Raw genomic sequence first — 16,730 nt, 5'->3', positions numbered from 1 at the left:
GTGTGCATGTGTGCACGTGTGTGCACGTGTGCGTGTGTTGTGTGTGCACTGTGTATGCACGTGTGTGGGCGTGCATGTGTGTGTGCACGTGTGTGTGCGTGCGTGTGTTGGGGACCGAAAGCGTGTGTGCATGTGTGTGTGTGTGCACGCGTGTGTGTATGTGTGTGTGCACGTGTGTGTGTGCGTGTGTGTCGGGGACCGAAGGCCGCAAGCTTGCCCTCTCGTGTCCCTGCAGACGACTTCCTGCTCCTGCTCACGGCCTCCCTGCAGTGGCAGATATTCGTGGACGAGAACCAGGCGTGGATGCGGATGCAGGCGGGTGACAACGTGGAGATCAGCCGCGACCTGCAGCCGGAAGACATCGCCCAGCTCAGCCCGGTCCCCAACTTCATCTTCTGCCGGTAGGTAGGAGCGAGCGCCCGCCGCGCCCCGTCTGGGCCCGGGACCACTTCCTGCGGGGAAGCGATTCTGGCTTCTCGCGTACTGAGAGAGAGGCGTGAAGGACAGACGGACACGCGACCCCCTCAGCCCACTGGCAGGACACGCGTCCCCCAGAACTTTCCTTTTCTCCCCGTCACTCCCCCTCCCCGGAGCCCCCAGTTTCTTCCCCAGGGATGAGCTCTGCCTCACCCGCCGAGCCGGTGAAGTGGTGTAGCCCAGGGGGTGACCCTCAAATACAGTCGGGAGCCAGCCCGGAGCACCCCTGGGTGTGCCCCAGATGGAAGCGCAACCCCGGGACACTGTCAGGACCGGCCGGCAGAGCCTGCCAAAGGGGCCCCCTGAGCTCGGTGCCTCGGGGTTCCCAGGGGGCCCTCGGGGAACAGGCACCGAGACGCACCCCCCACACCCCCCCCCCCCCGGCACATCAGCAAGGCCAGGTTCCGGAGGGTGCGGGCAGCTCTGGCGGGTCTCGGTCCTGGGCTCACCTGGCTCCGAGGGGCGACTCCAGCCAGGGGCTCCCGCCCGGGCAGGGGTCCCGCTGCTCGCGAGCCCCCCGTGAGTAGGGAAGCCTCGCGCGAGCGCAGGCCCCGGCGGCTTCCCCGGGAGGGCGCCCTGTGTCCCCCAGGTCCTACCTGGACATGGCCAAGGTGGCCCTCTTCCGGTACCACTTCTGGTTCGTGCTCTGCCTGCTGTTCTTCACGGGGACCGCGCGGGTCAACGTCCTGGGCGCCGGCTACCTGGTGGGCTTCGGCTACTTCATGCTGCACGGCAGCCGCCTCCTCCTCAGGCCCGTGAAGGTCATCCTGCGGCCCTGGGACCGCCTCGTCGGCTACTCCGTGGTCGTGGTGGCGGCGAAGACGCTCATGTCGGTAGGGAACGGCCGGGCGGGAAGCGGGCGCGGGCAGGACGGGGGGTGCGGGGAGCGGACGGGAAGTGGGGTGCAGGCGGGAAGTGGGGTGCAGTCAGGAAGTGGGGTGTGGGGAGCAGACAGGAAGTGGGGTGCAGACAGGAAGTGGGGTGTGGGGTGCAGACAGGAAGTGGGGTGCAGTCAGGAAGTGGGGTGCGGGGAGCGGACGGGAAGTGGGGTGCAGGCAGGAAGTGGGGTGCGGGGAGCGGACGGGAAGTGGGGTGCAGGCAGGAAGTGGGGTGCAGGCAGGAAGTGGGGTGCAGGCAGGAAGTGGGGTGCGGGGTGCAGGCAGGAAGTGGGGTACAGATAGGAAGTGGGGTGTGGGAAGCAGCAGACAGGAAGCGGGCGCCCATCGGCCTCTCCCACCGCAGGTGGGGTCGTGCGCCTACCTGGACACTTTGCTGGTCTCTCACTGCTGGCTGGTGCACAGCTTTGGCCTCTTCTGCACAGTGACCGGCTACCAGATAGGTGAGCCCCAGGGCCCCCCAGCCCCCCGCAGCCGGGGACGGGACCCCCCTGGCGAATTGGGAGCCAAAGGCCAAAAATGCGGAGGGAGGAGCCCCGGCCGCCTCTCGTCACGACTTGGTCCGTCCCCCCGGGGAATCCCCCACCAGCCGCCGGCGGCAGGACCCCCGGTCCCCGCGCCCTCCTCCCACCCCCCGTGGCCCCTTGGCCGGGGAAGCCCTGTTCGTGTTCATTTGCTTTGTCTTGGGAGGCCGCTCAGGGGTCACTCCCGCCCTGGGTCAGGGTCACTCTTAGCAGGACCGGCCAGGCCCTCCCTGCCGTGTAGCTCTCAGGCCTGGGACATTCTTAGGGCGACATTCCTGGGGCCAGACATGACATGTTTGACCAGGCTGGGAGGGGGTGGGTCCCGGACCAAAGGAGAAGTGGGGGGGGGGGGGAAGGGCCAAGACTCCTCCCGAGGCCTCAGGCTCCGAAACTCGGGGGGAGGGAGACGTAGCTGCCCCAGCCCCCTTGGAGCGAGGGGGGCCGGGGCCCGTCCCAGCCCCGCCGAGTGAGTGACGGGTGGGGGAGGCTCGGCCCAGGAGGGGTGTGGGGTGCAGCCCTGGGCACGGGGCCTGGGGCCCGGGGGGTCCGGGGTCCAGGGGGATGGAAGGGCCGCGGCCCTGGCGTGCGAGAGGGGAGAGGGACGCTTCGTGTGGGGGCCCCGGGCCCCAGACCAGCAGCGCCGCCCCTGCCCGCAGTGCTCCCCGAGGACGAGCCCTGTGAGCCCCCCGAGCGGGAGGCGGGCATCTTCTGGGACGTGCTCTGCTTCTCCTTCCTGCTGGTGCAGCGCCGCGTCTTCCTCAGCTACTACCACCTGTACGTGGTGGCCGACCTGCTGGTCTGCAAAGCCATCGCGCCCAGGTACCGCGCCCGGCCCCGTCGGGGCGTCTCCCCGCGCCCGCCCCCGGGTGCGACCCCCACACTGGACTCATGCCTGGGGGCGCTGCCCAGGGTTGCAGGCTGGGGGACTCAGAGGAGGGGGGGCACACACGCCCCCTGGGTGAGGGCCCGAGTGGGCTCCGAGGGCCGCCGGCCCCCAGGGTCCCGCCCCACAGCTCCCCACAGCTGCCCAGGCGACAGGGAGAAGGTTTCCTTGGCATCCCGGGAGGGACATCCCATCGGGGCCCCGGGCGACCCCTGAACGCCCAGTGTGGGCCCCTCGGCGGCGGCCACTTTCGTCCCCAGCGGTGCACAGATGCTGGAGCTGTTTGTGAGCACGGCGTGGGCGCGCTCGGAGGAGGAGGAGAGGAAGTCCCTGCTGGTCGTCAACAAGCAGTGAGCGCCTGCCCGCCCTCCCCGGCCTCCCCGGGCCCTCCCTGACCTTCCGGGGCCCTCCCCGGCCTTCCAGGGCCTTCCCGGGGTCCTCCCCGACCTACCAGGGGTCCATCCTGGAGGCCTTCCTGGGTCCTTTCTCCCGGGGGCCAGTTCCGGCCTTTCCCGGCCCAGTTCCCCGTGCGAGAGGCCCCGTTTGCCTGCCATTGGGGGGGCTCGGGCAGCTGGGGCAACGGGCTGCCTACCCAGGTCCATGCGTGGATGCGGACAGAGGCCGGATGGACCCTGTTCCCTCGGGAGCACAGACGGGCTGAGTGTGGGGCCGCGTGCCCGGGGGGACCCCTCACCTGCCGTAGCCCCGGGACAGGCCACAGGCTCCAGGCGGCCGCTGGGTCCGGCTAGTTCCAGCAGCCGCCCGCACTGTTCAGCCACTGCCAGGCACCCCCCGGGCGCCATCCAGGAAATGTTGGGGTGACCCAGAGGAGACGTTTCTTCCTCCTTCAATGTGCTTTAGGGGCAATATTGGGGTCACCCAGCAAAATGGCCCCAAGCCGGGCAGAGGGCCGGACTCTGAGTCCGCTTTCAGGGGCCACGGGGCAGTGTGGGTGAGCGGGGGCGGGGTGGGGGGGCACAGCCCCGCAGTCCCTGTGTCGGGTGGGGGTGGGGTCCACGCGCAACCCAGTGAAACGGCAGAGGCCGTGGGGCAGTGGGAGCGGAAGTGACTTCCCCGTGTGTCTGAACCCGCCAGGATGGACAAGATCAAAGCCAAGCAAAAGAAAATCGAGGAGCAGCAGGCAGGCAGGATTCCGGCAGCCGAAGCCCCCGGCGGGAGCTGCCGGCCCCAGGAGGGGGCCCAGGGAGGTGAGCCTGGCCGGGCCGGAGTGGCCTGTCCCCAGGGACCCGGCAACAGGGACATCCAGTGGGTCCTTCTGCCATCAGCCCCCACCCTGCCACCCAGGAGCCAAAAGGAAAATGCCTTTGTGCCCCCGGGTGGGATGGGGCGGCCTTTCTGTCTCCCCCCGGGGAGAGGGGCCCAGACCCCCAGCGCAAACCCGGCACCGAGTTTCCTCCGAGAACGTGACTCGCAGGAGCAGGCAAGGCTAGAAACAGGGTCTGTGGCCGCCACGAGCCCGGGGGAGGCGGGGGGACCCGCCTTGGCTCCACACACAGGAGCCAAGTGCCAGCCAGATTCATTCCCGGGAAGCCGTGCTCGGGGTCTGCAGTCTGTGGAGTGCGAGGCGGGCGTCACCGCCCCCATGGGAACGCGTCGTCCCCCGCAGCCAGTGGCTGAATCCTGGTGCTCTGCAGGACAGGGACCTGCGCTCACGCGTGGGCCCGTTCGAGCTGCCCGGGTGGCCCCGGAAGCCCGAGTGTCCGTGAGCTCTGGACCGGCCCGCGGCCTCCCCTCCCTGGACAGGCGCTCAGGGACGGAGGATCTCAGACAGGGTCAGTCGGGGGCTGACCTGCCGAGTCCCGGCACAGCCGGGCGGGGCCTGAACGTGGCGCCTCCTCCTCGCCCCTCTCTGTCCAGAGGCCACGGAGGACGGCGAGGAGGAGAAGAAGTGGTGGCAGCCGTGGGTGAAGCATCCGTCCAGTGAGTCGGGGCGCCTGTCGGCAGACTCAGCATTGCGCCCCCAAATCAGGCCGGGCAGAAGTGCTGCCCCTCTTGGCCGGAGGCCACTGAAGGGAGCCTTGGTCATGCCCCCGGAGAGGGCCTCAGGAGACCCCACCGCCAGGGCACACCCGTCCCTTCTGGAAGGACCCGAGGGCTCTGTGCGTGCAGCACGTGGGGGTGGGGCACAGGCTGATGGACGGGCAGGGCCCAGCGCTGGCCAGGTGGGGAAGGGGAGGCCGCGGGGGTGTGCCCAGCACCGAACCACCGCCCTGAGAGGGGATGCTCGGGGTGACGCTCGGGGTGACACTTGGGGTGACGCTCGGGGTGATGCTCAGGGTGATGCTTGGGGTGACACTTAGGGGAGACGCTCGGGGATGACACTTGGGGGTGACACTTGGGGGTGATGCTCGGGGTGACTCTCAGGGGTGACACTCGGGGTGACACTTGGGGGTGACTTACAGGGTGACGGTTGGAGGTGATGTCCGGGGTGACACTCGGGGTAATGGTTGGGGTGATGCTCGGGGTTACGCTTGGGGGTGACATTAGGGGGTGACACTCGGAGGTAACGCTTGGGGTGACACTCAGGGGTGACGCTCGGGGGTGATGCTCGAGGTGGTGCTTGGGATGAGGTTGGGGGTGACACTCAGGGTGACGACTGGTGTGACGCTCGGGGGTGACGCTCGGGGTGATGCTTGGGATGATGCCTGGGGTGACGCTTGGGGTTACACTTGGGAGTGACCTTAGGGGGTGACACTCGGAGGTGACGCTTGGGATGATGGTCCGGGGCGATGCTCGGGGTGACGCTCGGGGATGACGCCCGGGGGTGATGCTCTGGGTGACGCTCGGGGATGACGCCCGGGGGTGATGCTCTGGGTGATGCTCGGGGATGACGCCCGGGGGTGACGCTCAGGATTACACTCAGGGATGACCTTAGGGGGTGACACTTGGAGGTGATGCTCAGGGGTGACACTTGGGATGATGCCCGGGGGTGACGGTCAGGGTGACGCTCTCCGGGGACCCCCTCCTAGTGGTCCAGGACGGCAGCTACAGCCTCTTTGAGACGGACAGTGAGGAAGAGGAGGCGGCAGAGGGGAGTGACGTGGAGACGCAGGAGCAGCGGCCCAAGCCCAAGACGGCTTTCCAGGTACCGCGGCCGGGCTGGCACTGGCTCACGGGGAGGCCCCTCCCCCAGCACGTCCCGGGTGCCAGCGCCTGGGTGGGGGCGGAGAGAGGCCAGGTCCCTCTGGGCTGGAATGGGGCCGTCTCTCTAGGGACCCCGGCCTGCCTCTCGGGGGGCGGCAGCGGGCTTGCAGGTGGCCAAGCGATGGGCGGCCGTCCGTCAGCTGTCGGCGCTGGTCAGCCTCCTCAGGCCTGACCTTCACGGTCCGCTGAGGGGTGCGAGCCGTGCGTGTCGGGGGAGCGCCTGGCCACCCCAGCCACGCCCTGTCCCCGCAGCTGGCCCACGACGCCTGGACCAACAGCTCCCGCTCCGCCCTGAGGATGCGGCGGAAGGATGAAGGCTGCATGGACCGGGCGGACCGGGAGGCGGAAGTGGCCCTGTTTGGCGGCCCAGGAGGTACCGGCCCCGGCACTGCCACTCGGCGCCACCCGCGGGCTGCGGTCAGGCCACTCGCGGCGAGAGGATGGTGGCGGGGAGTTGGGGCGGGCACAGATTCAGGGGGTTAATCTGCGGCAAGGAGGGAGCGAGGGTCCCCTGGCCTGGACACAGGCTCTTCGCTGAAGGCCCGACTCAGAGGCCCGAGGCCCATGTCCAAGCCGCTTCCTGGCGGCGGCACTTTGGGGATGGGAATGAGTCTGCGGCTGGCCCACGGCCCTGCCCCGGCCCCCGCGTCCCAGCCACGAAGGGGATGACGGTGGTGCTGAGGGCAGGCAGTGTGAGGAGCAGACAGCACTTGCAGCCACCGTTACCTTCCCAGGAGCCGAGAGCCCAGCCCCCCACGAGCCGGAGGACACGGAGGCCGGAGACGAGGACTCAGACGAACCAGGTACGCGGCCCAGCCCGCATGGTGCCGGCAGGAGCTGGGAGAAGGCCGAGCCCTGCCCGCGGAGTGCTGGAACCCAGTGCTCCTGGCAGAGCTGCCCCCCCATGCCACCGCCCTCCACTAGGGCTGTGTCTGCTGCCAGGGCCCTGAGGAGAGTCCCGCCTTTCTGGGGAGGCATGCGGAGACCAGGGGAGGCCCCTCTCGGACCCAGGGCTGCGGACAGGCAGGGCCATGGACGGCAGAGTCCGAGCAGGAGAGCGGACCTCACCTGAGATGCTCACACACAGACACACACACGGACACACATGGACACACACGGACACACACAGACACACGTGCGTGCACACACACACTCACGCGCGCGCACACTCACGCATTCACACATACTGACACACACATTCACACATTGACACACACCTGTGCTAACACTCTTTAGACACACACTCACACACACTCACACACACTCACGCTCCCCCGTGCCTGCACGCTCTCCCCCGCCCCCCGCGTCTCTCCCCCCACACGTCCACACCTCCCCGGGCTCCCGTGCGTCCCTTGGAGGCGAGTGGCCGGGCAGGGGCGGCCGAGTGGCCTCCGAGGGCCCGCGCTGTCCCCGCAGGGAGCCTGCCCCAGAGGCTGCTCTACATGGCCCAGTTCTCCTGGGTGCTGGGCAAGGTGCTGCTGGACGACGTCACGGAGACGCTACTCGGCATGTGCCGGAACCACGCCAACGTGGCCGTGGCCTTCAGGGAGCAGCGGTCAGCCTGGTGGCGCGCGGTCAGGCAGGCAAGCGCGTCCCCGCCCCCCCCCCCCCGCCCTCCACTTCCTCCGGCATCCTTGCCTGCCGCCCGCCTGGGCCGCGCCCTGGCCCCCGCTGCCCACGCCCCCGCCCTCCCCGGACCCGCCCCCCGGAGAGGACCGAGAGCCCCGTGTCCCCGCAGGGGAAGAGGACCATGTCGGACGGGCCCGCGGGGCTCTGTGCGGCCCTGGCTCCGGAGCTCCTCCGGCCGGCAACACCCCTGGGCGGCCCGGAGGGGCCCGAGAGCCCCGCCCCGCTCCCGGCAGATGCCCAGCCGCTGGACACGCTGGCCCCGGAAGAGGCGGGTGGACACCCCCCCACGGAGGAGCTCGAGGATCCACTGAAGGGCGGAGCGGGGAGTGCCCGGCCCCCGGGGTCCCCTCTGCCCCCCGAGACGCGCAGGTAAAGAGTCCCACGTGGTCCTGGGGCGTGTGTGCTGGTGCCGGACGGTCAGCCTGGCTGGAGGGGGCCGGGGTTGGGGGCGTGGACGGCAGCCACTTGCTTGCCCAGTTGCCCGCTGGGCCTTCCAGGACCCGGGTGTGACGCCTTCCAGTTTCCCCAAGGGGGCTGTGGGGGCAGGGCTGCCTCCTGGGGGCAGAGGGCAGACTCAGAGCTGGTCCCAGGCCACCCTGTGCCCAGCTGAGCCTGGGCCCTGCAGGGGGGGACGGCGGCAGCGTCTGACCCGGGAGTGCCAGGCAGGAGGGTCCCGACCAGAGCGCCAAGAGCCCGCGGCAGGGACTGAGCCCACGTCCTGCTGGCCTGTGTCCCTTGGGCCGCAGCCTCCTGCCTCTTATTTTTGTTTTTCTGCTTTCTGAGTCACACCCGGTGATGCTCAGGGTTCACTCCTGGCTCCGCACTCAGGAATCACTCCTGGCGGTGCTCAGGGACCCTATGGGATGCCGGGGATCGAACCCGGGTCAGCCGCGTGCAAGGCAAAGCCCCTCCCCGCGGTGCTATCGCTCTGGCCCCCCTCCTGCCTCTCCCCGGCGGCTGAGCTGGACGGTCAGTCATGCCCGCCCGACTCTCTCAGAGGCAAAGCAAGTGGCTCCTTGACCAAACCTGGTGGCGGGCGAGGGACCACCTGCGAGTCCCATGGAACTGCACACGCGGCCGAGGGGTCTCCACCGGGGACGCCGAGGGGCTCTGGGCGAGAGCGAGGGTCGGCCGGCCTGGTCTCCCCCGACCCCTGCGGCTCTGCCCCCACCCCCCCCCCCCCAGGACCGAGCGGGACCTGGAGCTGGAGCACTCGGACCGTTTCCTCCGGCGCCTGCCGCGCCTGGTCCGCCTGGCCTTTGCGCTCTACCAGTTCCTGGAGTCCAAGACGGAGCTGCTGTGCTATTTCGTCATCATCCTCAACCACACGCTCTCCGCCTCCATCCTCTCCATGGTCCTGCCCATCCTGTCCTTCCTGTGGGCCATGCTCTCCAACCCCAGGCCTTCCAGGAGGTTCTGGATGCTGGCCGTCTACTACACGGAGGTAGGCGGGCGGGGCAGGGGGCAGCGCCCAGCAACGGTCCCCGTGCCCCACCCCCCCACACCCAGTGCCTGCCCGGTCAGGCGCCAGCACGGCGGGGGGCCAGCGCTAGGCCCATCGAGAGGGGGCAGGAAGCTCGGAACGGCCCGGACCCCCCACCCCAAGCCCCGAAGGCTCGTTAGTTAGCTCCCAGAGGCCCCTGTGGGGCCCCCAGGCCGCGCTGCACACACAGGCGCATTTCCGGGCCGGTGGTGACGCGTTTCTTTCTCTCCTTCATTTAAACGCTGAAGTTGCTGGCATCACCCCAACGGGGTCATGGCCTCCCCCATGGGCTCTACACTGGGCTCTGCCTCGGGCCAGGCCCCGTGCCGAGACCAGGGTGGAGCAAAGGCTCCGTGGAGCCCTGCAGAAGCCCGACACCAGCCTGGCCAGCGTCCTTCCTCCACCGGCATCCGAGTGGGGGTGGCCCCGGCCGCTGCCCCTCAGGAGTGCGGGGGCTGAGCGCGGGGGGCCACGAGGCCTGACCCGACTCTGGGGAGAGGACTCCCTCGTGCCACACACGGTGGCCAGGCTGGAAGGGCCTCGTGCTGGTGGCCAACCACGCTGCCCCCACCGGACTCTGGCTGTCCCTCAGGGCACGGGCACTCACCCCTGTCCCCAGCTGCCAGAGCCCGGTCCCCTGGGTCGGACGGCAGCAGCCCCGGAGCCCAGCACCTGTCTGCTGGCGCGGGCCCTGGGGTGTGTGGGGGTGACCGTCCCCTGCCTGCAGGACGGGACGTCCACGAACTTCCTCTCACCACACGACAGCACGGCGGAGGTGTTCAGCCCGGAAAGAGAGCGGGCGTGGGGACACCTTCATGTTGGCCGCGTGTGTGCACGCACGCGAGTGTGTATATGTGCTTACGTGCATGTATGTATGCCTGTGTATGTATGTGCATGTGTGTATCTATGTGTGTATGTGTGTACACACACGTGTATGTGTGCATCTGTGTATATGTACATGTGTGTACGTGGTGTATGTGTATCTATGTCTGTATGTGTGTATATGTACGTATGTGTTTATGTGTGTATGTGTGTAGGTATGAATATGTGTGTATCTATGTATGTGTCTCTGTGTATGGGTGTGTGTATGTGTGTGTGTCTCTGTGGGTGTGCATGCGTGTATGTGTGTGTATGTGTATCTGTGTGTATGTGTGTCTATGTGTATCTATGTGTGGTGTCTGTGTGTCTGTGTGTATATCTATGTGTGTCTGTGTATCTATGTGTGTCTATGTGTGTGTATGTGTCTGTGTGTCTGTGTGTGTGTCTATTTATGTGTGTATGTATATCTGTGTGTATGTGTGTATGTGGGCTGGATCGATAGCACAGCGGTAGGGCGTTCGCCTTACAAGCGGCCAACATGGCCGACCCGAGTTCGATTCCTCCGCCCCTCTCGGAGAGCCCGGCAAGCTACCGAGAGTATTCGATATGCCAGACACAGTAACAACAAAATCTCCAATGGAGACGTTACTGGGCCTGCTCCAGCAAATCGATGAACAACGGGAGGACCGTGACCGTGCGACCGTGATGTTTGAATGTGTGTCTATGTGTGTGTATGTGTGTCTGTGTGTATGTGTGTCTATGTGTGTGTTTGTGTGTATGCATATCTATGTGTGTCTGTGTGTGTCTGTGTGTGTATTTGTGTGTGTTTGTATATCTATGTGTGTCTGTGTGTCTGTGTGTATATGTGTATATCTATGTGTGTATGTGTGTGTCTGTGTCTCTATATGTGTGTGTGTGTGTGTTGGGCCCGCAGGGGAGGCAGCAGGCGTGAGGGAGGGATCGCCGTCCGGCTCCGCCCGCAGACCCCCGCGCAGGCAGCCCCCTCCGTCTGCCGCAGGTCACGGTCTTGGTCAAGTACCTGTCGCAGTTCGGCTTCCTGCCCTGGACCACCAAGCGGTACGCGGGCATCAGCCGGGAGAAGCCCTACTCTCTGCCCAACATCGTGGGCATCGAGAAGAAGGACGGCTACGCGCTCTGCGACCTGCTGCAGCTGCTGGTGCTCTTCTTCCACCGCGCCACCATGAAGGTGCGGCCGCACGTGCGCCGCGGACCCCACACGCGGGCACCCTGGTCGCATGCACACGACTCCGCGTGTCCCCCCCACCGCACACCCCTCTGCACCGCGAAGGCGCAGGCCCCGCCCGCCACCCACCTGGGCTCTGGGTGGGCCCGGGGAGGAGGCGCCTGGCCCCGGGTTCTGCCCACAGCCCCCTGCCCAGGGCAGCGCCCGGTGAGCCCCCTCCCACCCGCCTCCCCTCTGCCTCCCCATCAGGGCCTGGGGCTGTGGGACCAGAAGCCGCCGGGCAAGGCGTCCGGCAAGACGAAGAGAAAGGGCCGGCGGCCAGGTCGAAAGGGCGGCAAAGGGGCGTCCGCGGGGGACCAGCTCTCGCGGCAGGCGCTGCAGGGCCCCGGCGCCCAGGGGCTGCCCCCGGCTGCCCCCCGCTGGGCTTTCTGGAGGCGAAAGGGACAGCCTGGAGCCTCGAGCACAGGTAGGTGCCCCCTGGCCTCAGCCCAAGGTGAGTCTGCAAGGGGCTGCGGGAGGGCCCAGCCGGGCAGGGAGGGCCCGCGGTCAGGGTCTCGTCCACCCGCAGGCACCCACCCACCAGGCTCGCCCTGGGCTGCAGTGCCGGGCAGAGCCCACCTGCTGGCCAGTCCCTCCTGGCCCCTCTGGAGCGGGGCGAGGGCTGCTCTGTGCCTCGTCCCCACGTCCCCTCTGTCCCCACCGTCCCAGAACCCCCCCAAGAGCGGAAGCCCAGAAGCTTGTGCCAGCGGCTCAGGAAGTTCCCCCTGCGCCAGAAGCTCAGTCGGAAGATGCTGAAGAAGATCCTGATCATCCTCAAGAAGACGCTCACACGAAGGTGACGGGCACGGGCGCGGCCTCCAGACACCCTCACTCCGCCCGGTCTTGCCCCGGCCCCGCTCAACCTCCCCTTCCCGGGCGCCCCGTCCTCCTGGTACTGCTCCGACCGGGAAAGTCCCCGCGGCCTCTCACCCCTGCCTCTCCCCGTCCCCTCGGACCTGCACCCTCCTCTGGTCCGGGGCTCCGGGGCTCTGGGGCGGGGAAGGTTCCCCCACCGAGCGGCCACCCTGGGCAAATCGTGGCCTCCCACTGGCCTCTGGATGGAGCCCTGGGGCTGGGGGGTGGCCAGGAGCCTTCTGGGCGGAGCTGGAGGGGTCCCCCCACAACCCCGTCTGCTGGTGGGTCCGACCCCCGTCGTTCCGCAGGGCCCTGCAGGTGTACCGGCCCATCCGCCAGTTCTTCTTCAACCTCACGCACCCGCTGGCCAGCTCCAGGTGTGACGTCTACGCCATCACCTTCCTGGTGGAAGCGCTCAACTTCGCCATCGTCCTCCTGGGCTACGAGGCCTTCGGGGTAAGGCCACTGCTGCCCGGCGCAGCCCGGCGGGGCCCTGGACACCGACCCCCCAGCCCTGGGACACCTGAGTCCTCACTGAGAGGCTGGCTGGCTCGCCCAAGCTTCCTTTTTTCTTTCATTTCCTCTATTGTTTTTTTTGGTTTGGGGGTCACTCCCAGGGGTGCTCAAGGGGGATGGGGTGACCTGGCGGGGCTCAGGGGACCCTGTGCGAGGTCAGGGATCAAATCTGGGCTGGTAACGTGCAAGGCTGGCGCCCTTCCCATCATACTATCGCTCGGGCCCCTCCTGGCCTTTCGGATAGCTGAGTGGCCACCTGCCCCGCGCCAGGGGTTTAAGGAGTGACCACTGCTCCTTCCTGGTGGACCTGGCCCATCGGAGCGGCTCTGTCCTCTCCTGCTGGGCACAGGTGGACTGAGCCTTCACAGAGGGGCCATTGCCTCTGTCCAGGGTCCCCTGACCCACAAGGGCCCACCGAGGTCTGGGCCCTCAAACCCAGGACGCCCTGGCACAGGGTGGTGTGCCCTCAGCTCTGGGCCTGGATGGGGCCATGTGGCCAGCCATGTTCCGGGACTGTCCACGCTCAAGAGGCAGACGGCGTCTGCCACGGCAGGGCAGATGCAGGCCCAGAGCCGCCGGCTGCAGCTTGGGTTGGAGGGCGCCAGGGTGGGCCCAGAGCCGGGGCCTGGGCAGCTTTTCTTGGGTGGGAGATGCTAGAACAGGACTCAGGGGCCCGTCCGAGGCAGGAGGGCGACAGGAACTGGGCCCCGAGGTTCGGGTGCTGAGGGAGGGCCCTGAGGGACACTGGGGGTTGGTGCTGGGGGACGCGGAGGCTGGGGGTTACCTGGCGCGGGGCACATCCCCCCCTCCCTTCCTGGCCCGGTAGAAAAAAATGTCGGCGGCCGACCTGGCGGAGTCGCTGTCAGAGGAGAAGGTGCCCGAGGCCTTCCTGGCCATGGTGCTCATCCAGTTCGGCACGATGGTGGTGGACCGCGCCCTCTACCTGCAGAAGACCCTGTTCGGCAAGTGCCTGTTCCAGGTCATCCTCGTCGTGGGCACCCACTTCTGGGTCTTCTTCATCCTGCCGGGCGTCACCGAGAGGTACCAGCTCCCTGAGCCCGAGGGGGCGGGCGCCCGCTGCCCCGCCTGGCTGGTGGGCTCGTCCCGTCCCTGAGAGGAGCCCCCGGGTGCCCCAGGGGAATGGTGGGGAGCCGCCTGCACCCCTGGACGCACCCCTGGAGAGAGGGGGAGCCCCCACTGACCGCCCGGCGTCTCGGAGGCGGCTCAGATGCGCCTTTCTCGGGAAGTGAAGGGGATCCAGGTGCCCCCTCGGCCCCCCGGGAAGGGCCCCGACCCTCCTCCCCACCCCACCCCCAGCCTCCCCTGCTCGGCGTCCGTGAGCCCGTGAGCGGGGGTCCCCGAGGCCCCCCGCCCACGCCCCGGCCGGGCCTTTGCAGGAGGTTCAGCCTGAACTGGGTGGCGCAGGTGTGGTACCTGGTGAAGTGTGTCTACTTCGCCCTCTCCGCCTACCAGATCAAGTGCGGCTACCCCACCCGCATCCTCGGCAACTTCCTCACCAAGGGCTTCAACCTCGTCAACCTCATGCTGTTCAAGGGGTGAGAGGGCCCGGCTCCCCGGCACGGGGGCGCGTCCCCAGAGGGGCAACTGTGGCCACGTCCTTCCCGATGCGCCTCGGGGTCTCTGCAGGTCGTCCTCCTGCGTCCTGGGCCCTTCCCTTCCCCTGCCGCCTCCTCCGGGGAGCCCACAGGGCCTCCACTCTGGGCAGGGGCAGGGCCCTGGGTCCCTCGCGGGGGAGAGTCGCTCCATGCTGCGGGTGTCCCTCCAGCCTTGGGCCCATCCTCCCTCTCCAGGACCCCCCACGGCCGCTGCCCCGGCAGTGTCCAGCTGCCTCTCACCCCTCCCCAGACAGTGACCGCCCCCCCCCACTAGTCCCCACAGTGTCCTGACCACTGGCTCACCCAGCCCCGGGTGCCCATTCGCTTACGGTCAGGGTCTTCCTACCAGGCCCAGTGCCAGGGGGTGGGCCGGTCAGGATGGACATCCGCAGGGCTGTGGGCACGGCAGGGCAGGGCTGCGTCCAGTGTCCTGGGACCAGTGTCCCAGTGTCCATCCCTCCTCCCCCCCAGTTTCCGCTTTATCCCCTTCCTCCTGGAGCTGAGGGCGGTCATCGGCTGGATGTGGACGGACACGGCCCTGAGCCTGTCCAACTGGATCTGCCTGGAGGACATTTACGCCAACATCTTCATCATGAAGTGCTGGCAGGAGTCGGAGAAGGTGGGCCCCGCCCGGCCCGGGCGCCCAAGCAGAGGCGGGTGGGGCGGGTTCCCTCCCTGGCCTTCCCCTCCCCCTACCCGGCCCTGACCCGCCCGACCCCGTCGTCCTGCAGAAATACCCGCAGCCCCCCGGCCGGAAGAAGAAGAAGGTGGTGAAGTACGGAGTCGGGGGCGTGATCACCTTCGCCTTGGTCTTCCTCATGTGGTTCCCGCTGGTCTTCATGTCCCTGCTGAAGACGGTGGGCGGCGTCACCAACCAGCCCCTGGACGTGTCCATCAAGATCGCCATCAACGGCTATGAGGTGGCTGTGGAGCGACCATCCCGGCTAGTTCCCTCTGCCGCCCGCCCGCCCCCCGCACCCACCCACCCCACCCGCCTCCCGCGGCCGGCTCCCAGGGGCGCCTGGCTCAGTGGCCTGCCTGTGGGGGGCTGCCTGGCGTGGCCGGGTCCCGAGGCTCCCTCAGGGCCCTGCGCTGGGCTCTCACCGCTGCCCTGACCGCGGCCTCTTCCTCCAGACCCTGTTCACCATGAGCTCCCAGCAGCAGAACCTCATTCCCTTCTCGGAAGCCGCCTACGACCAGCTCACCCAGCAGTACGCGCTGCACTCGGTGAGCGTGCGCCCCAGACCCGGGCCCCTGAAGTACCCGGTGAGCATGTCTCCCCCACCCCCCCGCCACCCACCCAGGTCCTTGCAGTACCCGGTGAGCCCGTCCCCCAGACCCGGGCCCCTGCAGTACCCGGTGAGCCCATCCCCCGGTTCCTGGGCCCCTGCAGTACATGGTGAGCGTGCCCTCCCCCAGGTCCCTGCAGTAGCCAGTGAACCCGTCCCCCCGGCTCCCAAGCCCCTGCAGTACCTTGTGAGCCTGTGCCCTGGCTCCTGGATCCTCCCCTGGCCCCTGCAGTTCATGCTGTGCCGTGAGCATGCCCCCAACCCCCCGGCCTCTCCCCGGCCCCTGCAGTGGCAGCCGCTGGGCTTGCCCAAATCTCAGGCGGGGGGGGGGGGGGGGGGCAGCAGGACACTGGCCTTCAGGGCACGGGGCAGGAGGCAGGGGCGGGCCGTGAGGCCGGAGGGGCACCCCACCCTGACCCCGGCCGCCCCGCCTCGCCCAGTCAGCCATGCAGTTCCTGGCCAACTACAGGCCGGAGGACATCGTCCTGGTCAAGATCAAGAGCCACGCCAGCCTGCTGTGGAGCATCAGCCCGGCCAACCGGGCGGCCATGATCAGGGAGCTGGCCAACACCAGCATCATCTACTTCACCACCTCCTGGACCGTGAAGAGGTGAGGGCCCCGCCAGTGGCCGTAGGAGGGCCGAGCATGGGTTGCAGGGGTGCGGCAGGAGAGCTCGTGTGCGGGGGAGGCGCGGGCCGCCCCGCTTGGGGCCCAGTAGGGGGACGGTCCGAGCCCTGCCCGAGCGCGAACCAGGACTAAGCCCCGGGCCTGCAACGCGGGCAGAAAAAGAGCAAAGGTGATAATGATGGCGACCTCAAAGGAGGACCACGTAGGCATCAGCTACTGCGTCCACCCTCCCTCCTTCCCTCCCCTCCTCCATTCCTCCCTTCCCTCCCTCCTTCCTTCCTTCCTTCCTTCCTTCTCCTTCCTTCCCCTTCCCTCCTTCCTTCCTTCCTCCTCACCTTCTTCCCCCCTCCTTCCTTCCCTCCCTCCCTCCCTCCCTCCCTCCCTCCCTCCCTTCCTTCCCTTCCTTCCTTCCTTCTCCTTCCTTCCCCTTCCCTCCTTCCTTCCTTCCTCCTCACCTTCTTCCCCCCTCCTTCCTTCCATCCTTCCCTCCCTCCCTCCCTCCCTCCCTCCCTCCCTTCCTCCCTTCCTTTCTTCCTTCTTTTCCTCCCTCTCTCCCTTCCTCCTTCCCTCCCTCCCTCCCTCCCTCCTTCCTTCCTTCCTTCCTTCCTTCCTTCCTTCCTTCCTTCCTTCCCTCTCTCTCCCTTCCACCCTCCCTCCCTCCTTCCTTCCTTCCTCCTCACCTTCTTCCCCCTCTCCTTCCTTCCCTC

Source organism: Sorex fumeus, unplaced genomic scaffold, assembly GCF_029834395.1.
Source record: "Sorex fumeus unplaced genomic scaffold, SorFum_2.1 ptg000193l, whole genome shotgun sequence".
NCBI classification, from domain to species: Eukaryota; Metazoa; Chordata; class Mammalia; order Eulipotyphla; family Soricidae; genus Sorex; species Sorex fumeus.
This window is presented reverse-complemented; position numbering follows the sequence as displayed.